Here is a 16,229-nt window from a genome sequence, read left to right on the forward strand (position 1 = left end):
CCATGTCCAGTGGTTGAGGTTCCCTTTGTAAGGGTAGAGAGATTAACATTTATGGTCCCCTTGACCCTCATACAGCATCAGGAAAGAGATTTATACTGGTAGTAGTGAGTCATGCTACCAGGTATCCTGAGGCTATACCCCTTAGAATGACTCCTGTCACTTCAGTGGCTAGGGCACTCCTTGGTATCTTTACCAGGGTGGGTATTCCTAATGAGGTGGTATCAGACAGACATACAAACATTATGTCTGCTTACCTAAAACACATGTGGGCTGAATGTAGAGTAACCTACAGGTTCACTACCCCATACCATCTTCAGACCAATGGGTTTGATGAAACGTTCAACAAGACATTGAAAGGTATGATTGGTGGACTCCCTGAGAAACTCACTTCACCTACAAAGAAGAACCGCGGAAGGGAGAAGGGTTTCCCCTCTTAAACTTTTGTTTTGTCATCCTGTAAGGGGACCATTTTGTCTTGTAAAGAAGGATGGGAGAAACTTCTCAAATAGCCTAAACAAGATATCTTATACTATGTGCTTGGCCTTAATACCAGAATTGCTGAGCACATGGAAAAAGCAAACGAAAACCTTGAGGCCAGCCAAGAGCTCCAGAAGCTCTAGTATGATCAAAGGACTGCTATGGTGGAGTTCCAACCAGGGCAATAGGTGTGGGTTTTGGAGCCTGTGGCTACTAGGGCCCTCCAGGACAAATAGACTGTGCCCTACCCTATTCTTGAGAGTCAATGGAAGGTTACCTATCTGGTGGGCCTTGGTACATGCAGAAACCCCAAGAGGGTCGTCAATGTAAACCACTTCAAACCCTATTGTGACAGGACTGTAGTGACCATGCTGATGTTCACAGATGACCAGAGAGTGAACCTCCTCTCTAACAACCCTAAAGATGGGTCAGTTGGTAGAGTGGTCTTGTCAGACACCCTCAATGCTCAAAAGCAGACTGATTGCAGGAGAGTCCTAAATCAGTTTGCTGAGCTCTTCTGCTTGACCCCTGGTCAGATTAACTGGTGCCCTCTATGGGGGATGCCAACTTTTAATCCCATCTTGGGTAATGTATCAGTCTAAAGTAGGTGGAGAGAGTGTCTGTGAGTAAAATTCCAGTTCCTCTAGCATGGTAGGACCTGCATCTAGTGAGGATATCAGGTCTTACAGGAGTTGAAAATCAACTAGGGGGTCACCAACAGTCTCCCAGGTGAGGGGAGATCAGGATTCTGCAGGTTATCCACTAACGAATCCCAAGCATGGGTCAAATCCAGTGATCCGCGTCCCCGGTGAGTCTCCCGCAACAAGACCCAACACTCATAACTCACCCATCTTTCTAGTTCCCTTTTCCAAACTTCCACTCAAAGGCCCCCCGGGGTCTTTCAGTTGCACGTAATCTCTCTTTTTGCCAAAATGACGTCTAAGTCCTGCAACCCACTCGTCGCCTTCTTAGTAGTATGTGGATACCAATGTAAAGAACATGTCCAGGCATGCATGGGACCTTACTCCCCATCACCAGTGTCAAAATCCTGGTAATTTTCCCCAATAATGTTTTAGCTCTGGACGTGCCCAAAACATATGGTAAAACTCAACGCTCACATCACCACACCACAAGCATTTCTCTCCCTCCACTGCAAAATGTCTGGCAATCCTTCCAGGTGTAAGGTACACCCTATGAAGCACATAAAATTGAATAAGTATAAACCTGGCATTCCTAGAAACCTTAGGTGTGCTCCCCAGTCACCCTTTGGTATGGGAATCTCCAGGTCTTTCTCCCATTGTCTTCTGGGGGCCTGCATGGGAAGGATTACATCACCCTGTATCATTCTATAAAGACAAGTAATGGCCTTAAAGGTCCCTGATGACATAACAAAGTACTGGCAGCTATTGCAATTATGTAGTTCGATGCACCCTCTCTCCAATGTTTGCAAATAAGACATAATGGGGTCGAATAGCTTCAAAAGGGGGAGTACTCCATCTTCAAAGAGGGATCCAAGTGCCGATGATGCACCCGCTTCCACCCAATCCATCAACATTCGTCAATTGCCCCATGTGGTAGGACCTCCAAAAATTTAAAGGGAATATCTGTGGAGTAAGGCAGTCATATGTGTGCCCTCTGTAGTCTACAAGTCCAGCAATGGTGCCACACTCCAAACTTGATGGGGTCGATCCGCCCATAACTAGGAAGCTGTAAGAGCATGTTCACCAAACAAGAAAGATCAGGTAAAAAAGGACGCATTACCCTCTCAGGGGTAAGTCTGCCAGTGATCCACTGTGTGAGCCATTGGAGTTGTGCCACTATAAAGTATGCCTTTAACGATAATGGGGTGACCCTGTATCCCTCAGTACCTGGGTAAGTGTACACTATAAACAAAAATGGTTCTGTCGGGTATGACAAATGATTTGTGCATAGTATTCAATACATAACTGGTATTTTTTAGGAAAAAACTATTTTCATGAAAATAAGATATTGAGAAACACACCACCACAATATTTTTTGAAAACACAGTAAATTAAAATCTTTACTGTTCAATGTAAATTAGGTTGGCTGTCATGTGACAGAATACACAAAGTACAATAACTACAAACATTTCAAGTGTACAGTAAGTGACTAAATGTGGTAAGTGATGATGGTGCTGTACAAGGGTGACATAGATGACATGTGAATACACAAGGGAGAAAAAACACATATTTATAGTCAAGTCCCAAAATATAACATAACCCTCTGGCAGGGATTATAATTTGCTGTACAGTTCAGGGGGATTTCGTGGGCTTAATAAAGACGTCAATGTTTCGACCCTAGATAAGGGAGCGTTTTCTTGGGCATCCCAGGTGGGTCTTCGTCGGGACATAGGTGGGGAGGACAGCCGCTATCAGTGAATCAACAATCAGTGGTCAGAATCAACCCTGAGTGCGACGGACCACGCCACGTCTCATTCATCTACAAAGCACACTTTCACCCCCCAAGCAGTATCTTGGCGCTGAGTATCAGATATCATCTCTAATAAAGCTACTTGGCCTGCCACTGACAGGGAAGCATTTTCCAGGAGTCAATACTAGAGCGGAGCACTTGAATGACCTGCCCCACATTACCTTCCAATAACTACCGGATCGTGGTAAATCTGTACTCCAAGATAGGACAAGCATCTGGATTCCCACGGGAGCGCCCCTATGTCTTCAGGTAAATCTGTAAATGCAGCTGTAGGGAAGACACACTATTTTTGACTACTAACACGTAGTCCAGAGACCCAAAGAGCTACAACAATTCCTGATGGAAATTCCCACTAGGGTATCCTTCACATCTCGGAGGAGAAACAGGATGTCATCTGCGTATAAAGCAATATGATGCACCTGGGTTCTGATCTCAATACCTCTATAGGCATTCCCAGCTCTGGCATGACAAGCCAACAGCTCCTAAGCCAGGGCAAAAAGCAGCGGCAACAGGGGTCATCCCTGTCTAGTGCCGCATTCCACCTAATAGCTCTCTGATATCTTCACTCTGGCTGAAGAATCCGAATATGGTTACCTGGCCCAATTCACAAAGCCCTCTCCTAGGCTGAAATGAGCCATCACCTCATATACATTACTCCACTCTAGACTATCAAAAATCTTTTGATGTCCACCGCAAAGCTCATCACTTGGGTCTCATTGTAGGAGTTTGTCTCCAATAGGGCGAGGAGTCGTATTAAGTGCTGTGTTCCGGCCCAGAATAAATATTGCATGATTGGCATGGATCAGAGTAGACATGCGGAGCAGCAGTCAGGTACCTAGGATCCTTCTCAGTATTTTTTAATCTAAGCTTAGCATAGGCCTTCCTGACATATGCCAGTTTTCAAGGCTTCAGTAGTGGCACGATAAGAGCCTCCAGAGTAGAAGAAGGGAGCAAACCCATGGTTTTTGCAGATTTGTAAAGTTCTATCAACCTTTGGGCCAAAATATCCATATAGGTGGAGTAGAACTCAACCGGTAGCCTATCTGTGCCCGGTGTCTTATTCCGATCCATGGATTTGACGGCAGCTTGGAACTCTGGGAGAATGATGTCCAAGGGACACAGTAGGAGACCGCAAAGGTGCCATGAACATTGCAACTGCTGCTAGCGAGCAACCGGCCATACTACGATACAGAACAGAATAATAGTCATAAAACTCCTGGTTAATATATTTTAGAGACATCAGCCACGGTAAGATCCTTAATGACCGATGTGCTATGCAAACAAATGATGGACGGAATTCTGAACAAATCATACATTCACCCCAGTCAAGAGATCTGGGTTAAATCCATTGTTCTTTTGCTCACCTTGCCACCCCATTTTAGACCCAGCTATATGCAAATCAGTCTTGACCCTGTGCCTCATGCGAACAGTCCAGACCGAACTGCCAAGCCAGGTCCTCCCTGGACTGGAAACAAGCATCCTGGGACCGTTTCTGGGTATTACTCTTCAACAGCCAGGCTACTTTGAATCCAGTGGCACAGTGAGCAAGGGTCCGATGTTTGGGCATACCCAACCCACATAGGGTGAAAAGTGCTACGCAAACAAATGATGGATGGAATGCTGAATAAATCATACATTCATTCCCAGTCACGAGACCTGGGCAAAATCCATCAAGACTGATTTCCGTATGGCTGGGTCCAAACTAGAATGGCATGGTGAGCAAAAAAACTATGGATTTAGGCCCAGAAACCTATACTGTGGTGAATATATGACATTGTTCTACATTCTGTCCATCAATTGTGGTTTTTGCATTTGTCACCTGAGTGGGACGGGTATGCCCAGACATGGGTCCCGTGCTTTCCATGCCACTGGAGTCAAGCTATCCAGGCTGAAGAGGGCTGAAAGTCCGAAACCGGTCCTAGGATGCTTATTTCCAGTCCAGGGAGGATCTGGCCTGGCAGTTCAGGCTGGACTGTTCCCATTGGACGCAGGGTCAAGACTGATTTGCATATGGCTGGGTCCAAACTGAAATGGCATGGTGAGCAAAAGAACAATGTATTTAGGCCCAGATCTCTGTACTGGGGTATGACATTGTTCTACATTATGTCCATTGTTAGAAATGGGATTTCTGGTTGGAGAAGGTTTGCACCGAAGACAGGCAGAAACCACCACTCTACTCAGGGTAAGGGAATTACACTCCTAAAATAACCCCTGCTCACTTCCTTGGTAGCTTGGCACGAGCAGTCAGACTTATCTTAGAGGCAGTGCACATAACCAACAATAATACAGTGTAAGCACTTCAAACGGACACCACATGAGTTTAGAAAAATATCCAATATTTTTATATACACAAACAAGACCAATTAAGATAAAAGTCCACAGTACAGTACTTTAAAACTAGTTGCATTGCAAGATGTCTTGAAAACACAGATCCTTGATGTCGATAGTCTCCGTCTGGGCTATCACGGGGTCGTGAACAAGCAAGTCCAAACAGTTCTGGCTGACCGCGGCATCCCAGGTCAGCTGCGGTGTCGGGAAGACCCGCCAACAGAACCTTGCAGAGATGCAGGTCGCCGATTACCTCTCGTTGTCACGCCTGTTGCAGGTCGATCTCCTCTCTGATGGAATCAGGAGCGCTGGCGTTGGCAGGCATCGGGTGCTGCGGTGCACAGTGCAGCGGTGCGGTGTGCGGTGCCCTCAGGTCGGGGTGCGAGCAGCCGCTCGGTGGCGGCCTCAGATGGCATCGTCGCTGAGACCAGGGTTGCGGTGTGAGATGAAAGCGGTGCTTGTCACGGTGCTGGCAGGCCACGGTGCAGAAGCGGCGTTGCTGTCGCTGAAGCGCTGTCGTCGGCTGACAACTGGAGTCGATGGCACTGGCATCGGGAGGCCAAGGCTGCGGTGTGGAATGAGGGCAGTGCGTCGTATAACTTTACGAGCGGTGCCCCTGAATCACGGTGCAAGCAGCGGCGTCGAGTCTGGCGTGAATCGGCGTCGTCGGGGATACCAAGGCGTCATCATGAAGCAAGGCGGTGCGGAGTGCGGTGCCCCCAGGTCGCGGTGCGAGCAGCGGCTCAGTGGCAGTGTCAGCAGGCGCCGTTGGTGAGACCAGTGTCGCGGTGCAGCGTTGCGGCAGTGCTCTCTGCGATGCCTTCAGGACACGCTGTCAGCAGCGGCGTCGCAGATGGCGTCGGGCTTGAAGTCTTTGCTGTTCCTGAGACTTCTTGAACAGGGGGCAAGCTCTACCACAAACCCTTGGAGATACTCAGCACAAGTAGAGAAAGTTCAGTCCAGTCCTTTTACTGCCCAAGGCAGAAGCAGCAGCTGCAGGTCAACCCATCAAAGCAACAACAGCAAAGGGGCAGTACGCCCCCTGGCATCTCTTCCAGCTCTTCTTCTTGGCAGGTTCCTTGATTCAGAAGTAATATAAAGCTCTGGGGTCTGGTTCCCAATATTTATACTAGCAAATCCTTTGTCCTCAGAAGGCAGAGGGGCCTGGACCTAGTTTAAACCAGTTTGGGGTGCATTTTGCCAGGGTGCACCTTCTTCCTTTGACAGTGTGGGCCAAGGTCCTCACACGCACCTTAGGAGGTGGGGCCAGCATTGTGGAAGGTGAGCTCTGCCCTATTCAGACCTAGGCGCTACTCCTCCCACCCATCTAGGTGTAGATGTGCCTATTCAGCCCGGCTGACTCACCCTGTCTATCCCTGCTCCTGTCACTCACAAACCAGACAGATAATACACACGCTACCAGAGGCAGGCTGGATGGTTAGGTCAGAAAATACCTACTTTCTAAAAGTGGTATTTTCAAACACAGAATGTTAAAACCAACTTCATTAAAAGATGTATTTTATCATTCTGAGTTCAGGCATACTAAGCTAGAAATTCTACCATGTTCCCTGAGTCAGTTAGGATCAAAGGATGGAATGATCAAACTGCCTATTCTGACCTACGGGGAACAGGTAGCCTTGCAATAGTGAAAAACGAAGTAGGCTGTAATTCACTATCAGGACATGTCGCACACTAGGGCATGTCCTACCTTTTACATACAATGCACCCTGCCCTTGGGGGTACCTTGGGCCTACCTTAGGGGTGATTCACATGTAGAAAAAGGAAGGTTACGGGACTTGCAAGTGTGCGCACTTGCCAAGTCGACACGGCAGCCCCAGGCTGCGCACAGGCTCTGTGACGGCAGGCCAGAGTTACACTTTACGGGCTGTTTGCGTGGGTGGCACAATCCAGCGCTGCAGCCCACCAACAGCATTTGATTTATAGGCCCTGGCACACGCAGTGCACTTTACTAGGGACTGACACATCAATCAAATATACCAATCATGGAAACACCAATCCATAACACAATTTATACAGGAGCACTTGCACTTTACAACTGGACAGCAGTGAGGAAAGTGCACAGAATCATTACACCAGCAATAACAGAGTCAAAACCGGGAGGTCAGAAAGCAAAAAGCCAGGGGACATACGCCAAAAGATCCATCAATTGTTCTTTTTGCATTTGTCACCCCAAGTGGGACGGGTATGCCCAGACGTGGGTCCCATGCTCTCCATGCCACTGAAGTCAAGCTATCCTGGCTGTTGAGGGCTGAAAGCCCAAAACCGGTCCTAGGATGCTTGTTTCCAGTACAGGGAGGACCTGGCCTGGCAGTTCGGGCTGAACTGTTCCTATTGGGCGCCGGGTCAAGACTGATTTTCATATGGCTGGGTCCAAACTGGAATGGCATGGCGAGCAAAAAAATGATGGATTTAGGCCCAGATCTCTGTACTGGAGTGAATGTATGACATTGTTCTAAATTTTGTCCATCAATTGTTCTCAATTGTTCTTTTTGCATTTGTCACCCCGAGTGGGATGGGTATGCCCAGACGTGCGTCCCGTGCTCTCCATGCCACTGGAGTCAAGCTATTCTGGCTGATGAGGGCTGAGAGCCAAAAACCGGTCCTAGGATGCTTGTTTCCAGTCCAGGGAGGACCTGCCCTGGCAGTTCGGGCTGGACTGTTCCCATTGGGTGCAGGGTCAAGACTGTTTTGCATATGGCTGGGTCCAAAATGGAATGGCATAGTAAGCAAAAAAATGATGGATTTAGGCGCAGATCTCTGTACCGGGGTGAATGTATGACATTGCTCTACATTCTGTCCATTAATTGTTCTTTTTGCATTTGTCACAGCGAGTGGGACAGGTATGCCCAGAAGTGGACCCGTCCTCTCCATGACCCTGGAGTCAAGCTATCCTGGCTGATGAGGGCTGAAAGCCCGAAACCAGTCCTAGGATGCTTGTTTCCAGTCCAGGGAGGACCTGGCATGGCAGTTTGGTCTGGACTGTTTCCATTGGGTGCAGGGTCAAGACTGATTTGCATATGGCTGGGTCCAAACTGGAATGGCATGGTGAGCAAAAAAACAATGGATTTAGGCCCAGATCTCTGTACTGGGTTGAATGTATGACATTGTTCTACATTCTGTTCATCAATTGTTCTTTTCGCCTTAATGACCGAGCCCCAGTTGGACGGGTTCACCAGCCAGGCAAATCGGGTGATCCTGTGTGGTCTCTCTCAGCATGTGCTTATATCATATGGTACTTAAAGTCAGAGTGTCTTAACCGCTCCACTTGTTCTCCAACCTTTTCCCTGGCTACTAGTTTGTCGAGTTGTAATTCAGGGTGCTCCCTGCGGGGCTGTTCAAGGGCTCTCAGCTCCTCCTCTGAGGACAAGACTTATAACAAGAGTGTGTGTCGGATTTCCACTGACTCAAAAATACAGGTGCCGAGTACCACCACTTTAAACGCATCCCAGTCTACTAGACGGGACGACCCAGAGCCTGTGTTTTCATCAAAATAACTATGTATCGCAGAACAACGGGTCCTTTAAGAACTCCGGTTTCGGTCTCCATGATAGAATACAAGGTCTATTTATAAACAAATAAATACTTAGTTCCCCAAACTAGAAAAAGATGAGAAGGAACGAGGTGTATGGAGCTAGGGGAGCGTGTCAGTCAGTCAGGGAACAAGGTGTTCCCTTGTTGGAACTAGGGGACCTCACACACCCAGACGGGAGCCTAGGTGTCATGCTTCATCATCGGTCTCCTGCTCCTCGTCAGACTGGCGCTGCAATGTCTGACGGGCGCCGTAGGCGCTCTTTGTTGGAGATCTTTTGTTCCAGCCAGTTTTTGCGTGAGTGTGAGGGGTCTGGTGTAAGTGTAGTCGTGAGTGAAAAGGTGAGGTTAAAAGGAGGTAAGTCAGTCCACAATGAACTTTATTTGGGGTGGCTGACTCCCTAGTTTAAAAGGGTGGGAGGGGAGAAAGGGACTGTATAGGCTACAGTGAACTTACTCAACCCTCTAAGAAGGTCGACATGTTTCATGCCAATGTGGCAATTCTTCAGGACCTCAAGTGTTGGGTACTACACAGTGAAAAAATTATAATGAAAATAAATAAAGTTTCTAAATACAACCTCATTGGGTCAATCAGGGAGCAAGCCAGCAGGTCTTGCTCTGGAGGGGAACCCTAGGAACAACCCTAAAGGGCCCCGCAGTCTGTTCCCGTGGGGCAGTTCAAGTGGTAAAGTACCTGAAACGAAGAGCTGCCAGGGCGGAAACCTACCCACACCACGAGGCGCTCCTGCCGGTAGCGCGGAACAGCTGGAATACAAGGTCTAGTCTTAACCTAAACCAGTCCCAACAGGAGAGGATTGTGATCAGAGAGTTTGGTATAAGTATTCCATAGTTCAAACCATCTTGCACATATCTGGTGAGCATAGAAATGTATCCAGATGCATAAACAAGTCATGCAGGCTAGAGAAAAAATTATAATCATGCTCTCCTGAATATTGCAAATGCCAGAAAACCATCATCCCTTATTCCCTCTGCCAAGCACTGAACATGCAGGCCATTCCAAGGATCAAGGACTCTCTCTACGGTGGGTTGGAGCTGTCCAGTACAGTTATAGTTTCCTCCCAAAATAATTAAGCCACTCAGATGAGGCGCCAAGACTTGAGTGAGGTCATCAATGAACACTGCTTGGTCTACATTTGGGCCATATATACTACATATAGCAACATCACCCCCATCTAGATTACCCATAACCACAAAATAGGAGCCAGCAGGATCCAATACCTGTCTGTACATTGAAAGGGGACACCCAGGTGCACCCATGTCATAGCCCCTCTTGCATAGGCTGAGTAAGTGGTAAAATGGGCCAATACCCTCCACTTGCGTAGTAACGCTACTCCCTACTTGGCATGAAGATGGGTCTCCTGAAGGAGCGCTATCGGTACCCTTGCCTAGTAAGATAGGAAAATACTTTGTGTCTTTTCATCGGGGTATGCATCCCTCTGATGTTCCAAGATAATATCTTGTATGCTATGGGTAAACGCCATCGCACGTGTGAGATTGATCCCATGGGGTGGCATCAACACTCAACATTCAAAGTGCAGAGCCGGCCCTCCAAGCAGCCAAATGGGAGACGTTTACACAGGGCACTCACCATGGCCCCCCACAACAATCAAACAAGAAACGTGCCAACTCCCACACCCCGGACAAGCAGGTAAGTACCCCATCAAAACAAGCAACCAACTTGCATGCATCTGTGGCTGAACCCACCAGAACTGTAAGGCCTCACTAGGCTATTAACCAAAACTACGCTTGTTAGCAACTGGTTAGCTCGTCCGTACAACATCCGGCTGGAGAGTAAATCCTTGGAGAATGTGTTGAGCTATAAATACCTGAGATTCTATATCGACAATAAACTAAAATATCGTGAGCAGAAAAACGACATGGCTCAGCAGACTAGTGCATTATCTTGCCTACAAGACACTGGCATCAAACTTGGAAGGCCCCTCATTTAAACCACTGTTGGCGGTAATAACGGCAAAAACACTTTCAACTTTAACATACGCCAGCGTAGCCCGGTAAGGAAAAGATGTAACCCTTCTGAACAATCTAACAACTAGCATCTATAAAACGGTCTTTCAGCTTCCTCAAATGATGCCCCTGGCACAACTGTATCTGAAATTTGGCTTACTGAATGACACAGAGGGCAGATAACATTCATCAATAACAGTTTGGTATCGCATAAAACAAAATTTGGTGGACTCAAGACTAAAGGAGGCTCTGTGGCAAGAACTAGAGAAAGGTTCTAATTCGTCATATTCGCGATATTTGCACAACACACTAAAATGTACTTGCACTCTAGCTCTCTGGAATTAGAACCTGTACTTTTCAACACTTAAGTGAACAATTAGCAAAGCCGTAAAACTTTATTCTTTTGTACTCGACAAAAGCATTTTAGCGAGAGATCCCACTCTTGGACGGTACTTAACAAGTACAAAGTCCTCAAACCTGCAGCTTACTTAGACTTAATATTTTCAGCCCACTTAAAAAACAGCTAATGGCTTGGGCTTTGGAAAACATCCCTCACTGGCAGACGCCCCAGGTGGAAAAACACTGGGGGATATTCTCAAGAACATACAATAGTCATCGCCAAAATAGGTTAATGCAATGTTTCATATCGCCACCTATCGCGGGAAAATAACTCACTGTTAACGTCCTATTCACAACACTGCGGTAACATGTGATAGTCTACCGATAAACTCAAATGTGAAAAAAGTTGTGATGGGCCCAACTGCGATAAGAAATGCAGTGATAAGCAGTGCCACGCCTGCAAGTCCACAAGTCAGGTGGGAAAAATCACTATAAAAGCAGCAACAAAAAACACAAACAAAACACATACAACTGCAAAGCACCATGGAGGTAGCTTGAGCAAGTACAGAGGGTAACCAGAACCCCACAACCCCCACGAAGGACCAGCTGAGACCATGGATGGGGAGACGGTGGCAGGAGTTGGGGGACCGGACACTGCACAACAGGACCTGAGCCAACAGCAACAGGGTGAGTAACAACCTGGAACTGGGGAGACGGGGGAGATGGGCACAATGGCACACATGCAATGGTACACATTAAGTACAGCACATCTGCGGACAAACCATGTTCAAGAGTCACAACTACAACCAAGAGCCCAATTTACCCAAGTCTGCAACATCTCAGCACTGTAGAAGTACAGGGGTGAAAGCCACTCCGCCTGAAAGTGATAAATGCCCACAAAGTCAGAGCTGAAGGGGTAACTCACCCACAATGCCACGCACACACATCAGAATCTGAGCACCTCAAAATTGTGAACAATGTGGTACAAACTGCAACACTTCCACAACAGAACAGAGGACACAACTACTGCCACTTGTTGGTAGAAAATGGCCATTCGCATTTGGCATAGCAGGAAACTGTGACATGACAATGTACAAGTACAACCTCACATCCCACAAGGTGTAGAAATGTTAACTGTCCCACATCATGTAGGCCTCTCCACATAAATAGTCACAAAGTACATTTTCATGCAGTCTGTTAGTAAACTTGTACAATGTGTAAACATACATGTGAACACAATGTCAAGCTGCATCTCCCCTTCACATTGCATAGGGAGGATCAACGCCTCCTGAAGAGCAGACCCAACAACACAGCACTGATGATGAAGAGGACTTCTCCAACATCAACATTGATGATCTCCAACAGCTCATGGACAGCTCCGGCACCCCACCACCAGGAGCAGGGCAGCCCAGCTGCATCAAGGAGACCCCACCCCTGCACAGACCACACAGCAGGAAGCACCCACCACCACAGCTGTTCCCAGGACACCCACGACCAACACATGGCATTTCAATGCCGTGTACTAGGGTGCCAGGAGAAGATCGCTGATCAGCTGCGAGTGGGGTTCGACCTCACAGCAGCCAAACTAGATGCCATACGTGGGTGTCTAAGCCCTATCAGGGACCACTTACAGTCCCTACTGGACTCCCACTGTCCGCTCCATGCTCTCCAATAATCTATAGCTGACATTGCTGGATTAATGACTCTGAGCCAAGAACAACTATCTATTCAGAGAGGCTCCAGCGATGTCACCCGGGAGTTGGGACACATAAGGAGAATAATGGAGAGCTGGGAGCGGATGCAGGCAGAAAGAATGTTTGCCACGGCTGCACACCATCCAGATGTAGCTGGGATCATCCATGCCCTGCAGATCCTCTTCTTGGCATTGCTACCACAAGGCCTGACATGGATGAATACTGCTGCTACCACTCCATCCACATCTCTGCTCCCTGAAGTGCCAGTGCCACACAGTGCAGCAGACATTCCACCTCCGGCTCCTGATGTGTCACTGCCACACAGTGATGCAGACAGAACACCACCACCAACATGTGATGCACCAGACACAGATGAGGATGAATCCGTCTGTAGGGTCAGGATGAAGTGGTAGCATTCATCCCCACCATATGGCCGGTTTCAGCTTGGTCTGCCTTCTCCATCATGCCCTGGAATAACACCTTCCACAGTCCCCCAATACACTCAGCGATACTCACCTTGGACCTCGACATGGACTACCATATTTCTTCTTGTGACCAATGACACCGACTTTGTTGGTCAGGACCCTTTAAAAACTTGTTGTGCTGTCGTGGATCTCTGAGGGAGAACAAATTCGGTCAACACCTCTGCCGGATATCTCTACAGGGGCATGTGCTGCAAAACGCTAGCTAATGCTTGGAGAGGGAATCCCCCTCCCACTCATATAGCACCTTAGCGTGTGCGACACGTTTCTGATCACACACTCACTTAAAGTGTAGATCGCACCTTCACATAACTTTCGCTCCTGAGGAAAGCCAGTTTTATAGAAAGGCCTGGCTGAAATATGTAGACCACACATCAGATGCTGGAGTGCCTAATATTCACTCCACTAACATCCATTACCTTGTTTTTAATGCTAACAGAGGCCCAGACATTAAAGTTACCCCCCTCGGGACCCGGTACCACTGTATAGCTTTTACATTTTCACTTTCACATCACCAACACTGCACACTCAGCAAAACACCAGCTCCGCTGTAACAAAGGCGTAGAAGCACACCCAGGACACATTCGGTGTCACTGGGTGGGTCCCGATGATGAAGCATGCCACCAACTAGGTTGGTGGGTGAGGGCTTCATAAAGAAACTTAATAGTTTTCCCCTTCCTCATACAGTCCTGAGTACTGTATCACTCACAAATAGGCTAGTCCTCTTTTTGATTACATATAAGTAGCAAGGCATCCCATAAATGGGTATCACAGTGACACTCGTGGTCATGTGCCAACAGGGGGTGCACACACATGTCAAAATCCAGTTCAGCTACTGTCCTGTTGGATAGGCAGACATCCATGCAGCAATCGAATATACATGATCGACAATGCAACACAAACTGAATGCAGGTGACGTTAACTGATCCACAGCACTGCCAGTAAATGCAGCAAACGTGCGTGGTACAGTTTCATTTGACAGGGGTTGTGCATGTGTCCGGAATGTTCTGTCATTGCGTCAGTGGCTCTGGTTGAAGCGGCACTGTTATGACCTGTGCCAGTTTTGTGGATGAAATGGCACAGCTCTGATTAATGAGTGATGTTTTAGTGTGCAACGGTTGTACACCTGGGATGGTGTGGGAGTAAGTGTGAATTCCATTCCATGCAAGATAACTTCGAGCAAGGACGTCTGTCTGTGGGTGTATATATGTTGTTCTTTCGTAGGGCTGTGCATAGTCTGGAGTCATCAGCTGCTATGTTATCAGTCAGCGGGTGCAGGGCACATGCAATTCAGAGGTCGGAGGTGCAGATGTGCTCTCACCTGACAGTTCAAACAGAGGAGGTTTCATCCCTAATGTTAGTTTCTCATCTGCTTGCATTCAGGAAATGTAATGTGGCTTGTTGGGGGTGGGGTTTGTGATGTGTGTGACTTTGGGATTCATGATTGACATATCTTGCATGTGGCAAATGTGCGGCATCACTGTGTGTTATGTTGCCTCACGGCTGCTCCTCCCTCCCTCCGAGCCAATTTACTTGTGTGCACTGCACAGTTGCATGAGTTGCACTCCTACGGCACACTATTGTCATGCCTTTCTGCGCATGTTCACAAGCCTGACATTGACACACTGATTTTGGCCATTGAAGGTAGGCAGCCACGTGAGTGTAGGCCTATGGTAAAGAAACGACACAGATGTAGAGTTCATGCCTGGTTGAACTCGCGCTGTGTGTAGGGCTAGGCATTTGGCTCATGCTATGGCAATACAGATAAACACAACACTTAGCATATATGAGCCAAGACCCAAGCGGTTTTGCGCTCCTTCTTTTCTCTGTTCGTCCGAGCCAGCTCTCCGGGTGCATGCTACATTGCAACATTGTCGATTGTGAGCTGGGTGGCGCCAACACTAAAACGCAGACTCACGCATTAGTTACTTCCCTGTCCAGTCCCGAACTGAACCACGTCCCAAGGCCCAGGGCAAATTCTGTACACCTCTCCGCTCTACTGGCGTATGCTGGCCATGCACCCACTCTGCTTAGGCTTACAGGGGTGATGACAGAGCTACATAACTGAGGTCTTCTCCACTGCCGGAGGTAACATGGTTTCGTCCGCTGTCCACAGCACAATGTAATGTGGTAGGGTCCGGAGCCATCATACATACATAATGAACACACAGACACACTTATATAGATAGTCGAACTGGCTACGGGCACGTGCACCCGGCCCCTTTTTATTACCAGGGTCACATGTCCTTTTTTTTTTTTTTTTTTACTTTTTTTTTATTGCAAGAGGAAAAGAAAGAAAAGTAAATACAATATTGAAATCACATTAGTTATACATACATGTATAATAAACTGTACGTATAATAGTCATTGTATATATAGAAAAAGAAGAAGAAAAAAAAAGGAAAGGAAGAGAGGAGAAGAATAAAGGAAACAATAAATTACAAAAAGCACAAAAAGGATCAAATGTGCCTTTAGCGCAGTAGGATCATGTATTTAGTTGATAAATGTTCCCCATATTTTTTCCCTTCCTTTTAATGCTTTTGGGCCTCTTAGTTTAGCCAGTGAGAGCTCCATAGTGTAGGTCTCATGAATTAAATACCACCAATCCATGACACTTGGGGGTTCTTTCGATATCCAAGTTCGCGCAATGGCTAGTCTCGCGCAAGCAAAATAATTGTCATCAAATCTTTAAAGTTACTATTAGTATCTTGTATATCAAGCAAAACTAAATGGGCGGAGAGAGCCAGGTAAAGCTATGTGTTTTTTATTGAGGACGTCGATTATTCCTAACCAAAAGGTTGAAAGTTTCGGACACTGGTAAAGCATATGTTCTATGCCAGCAGCTTCTTTATTGCATTTTAAACATTTAGTACGTTCATTGAGAATATTGCCAGAAGTCCAGCCAGAAATTCTTTGTGGTGTA

Source organism: Lissotriton helveticus, chromosome 4_1 (genome assembly GCF_964261635.1).
Source record: "Lissotriton helveticus chromosome 4_1, aLisHel1.1, whole genome shotgun sequence".
NCBI classification, from domain to species: domain Eukaryota; kingdom Metazoa; phylum Chordata; class Amphibia; order Caudata; family Salamandridae; genus Lissotriton; species Lissotriton helveticus.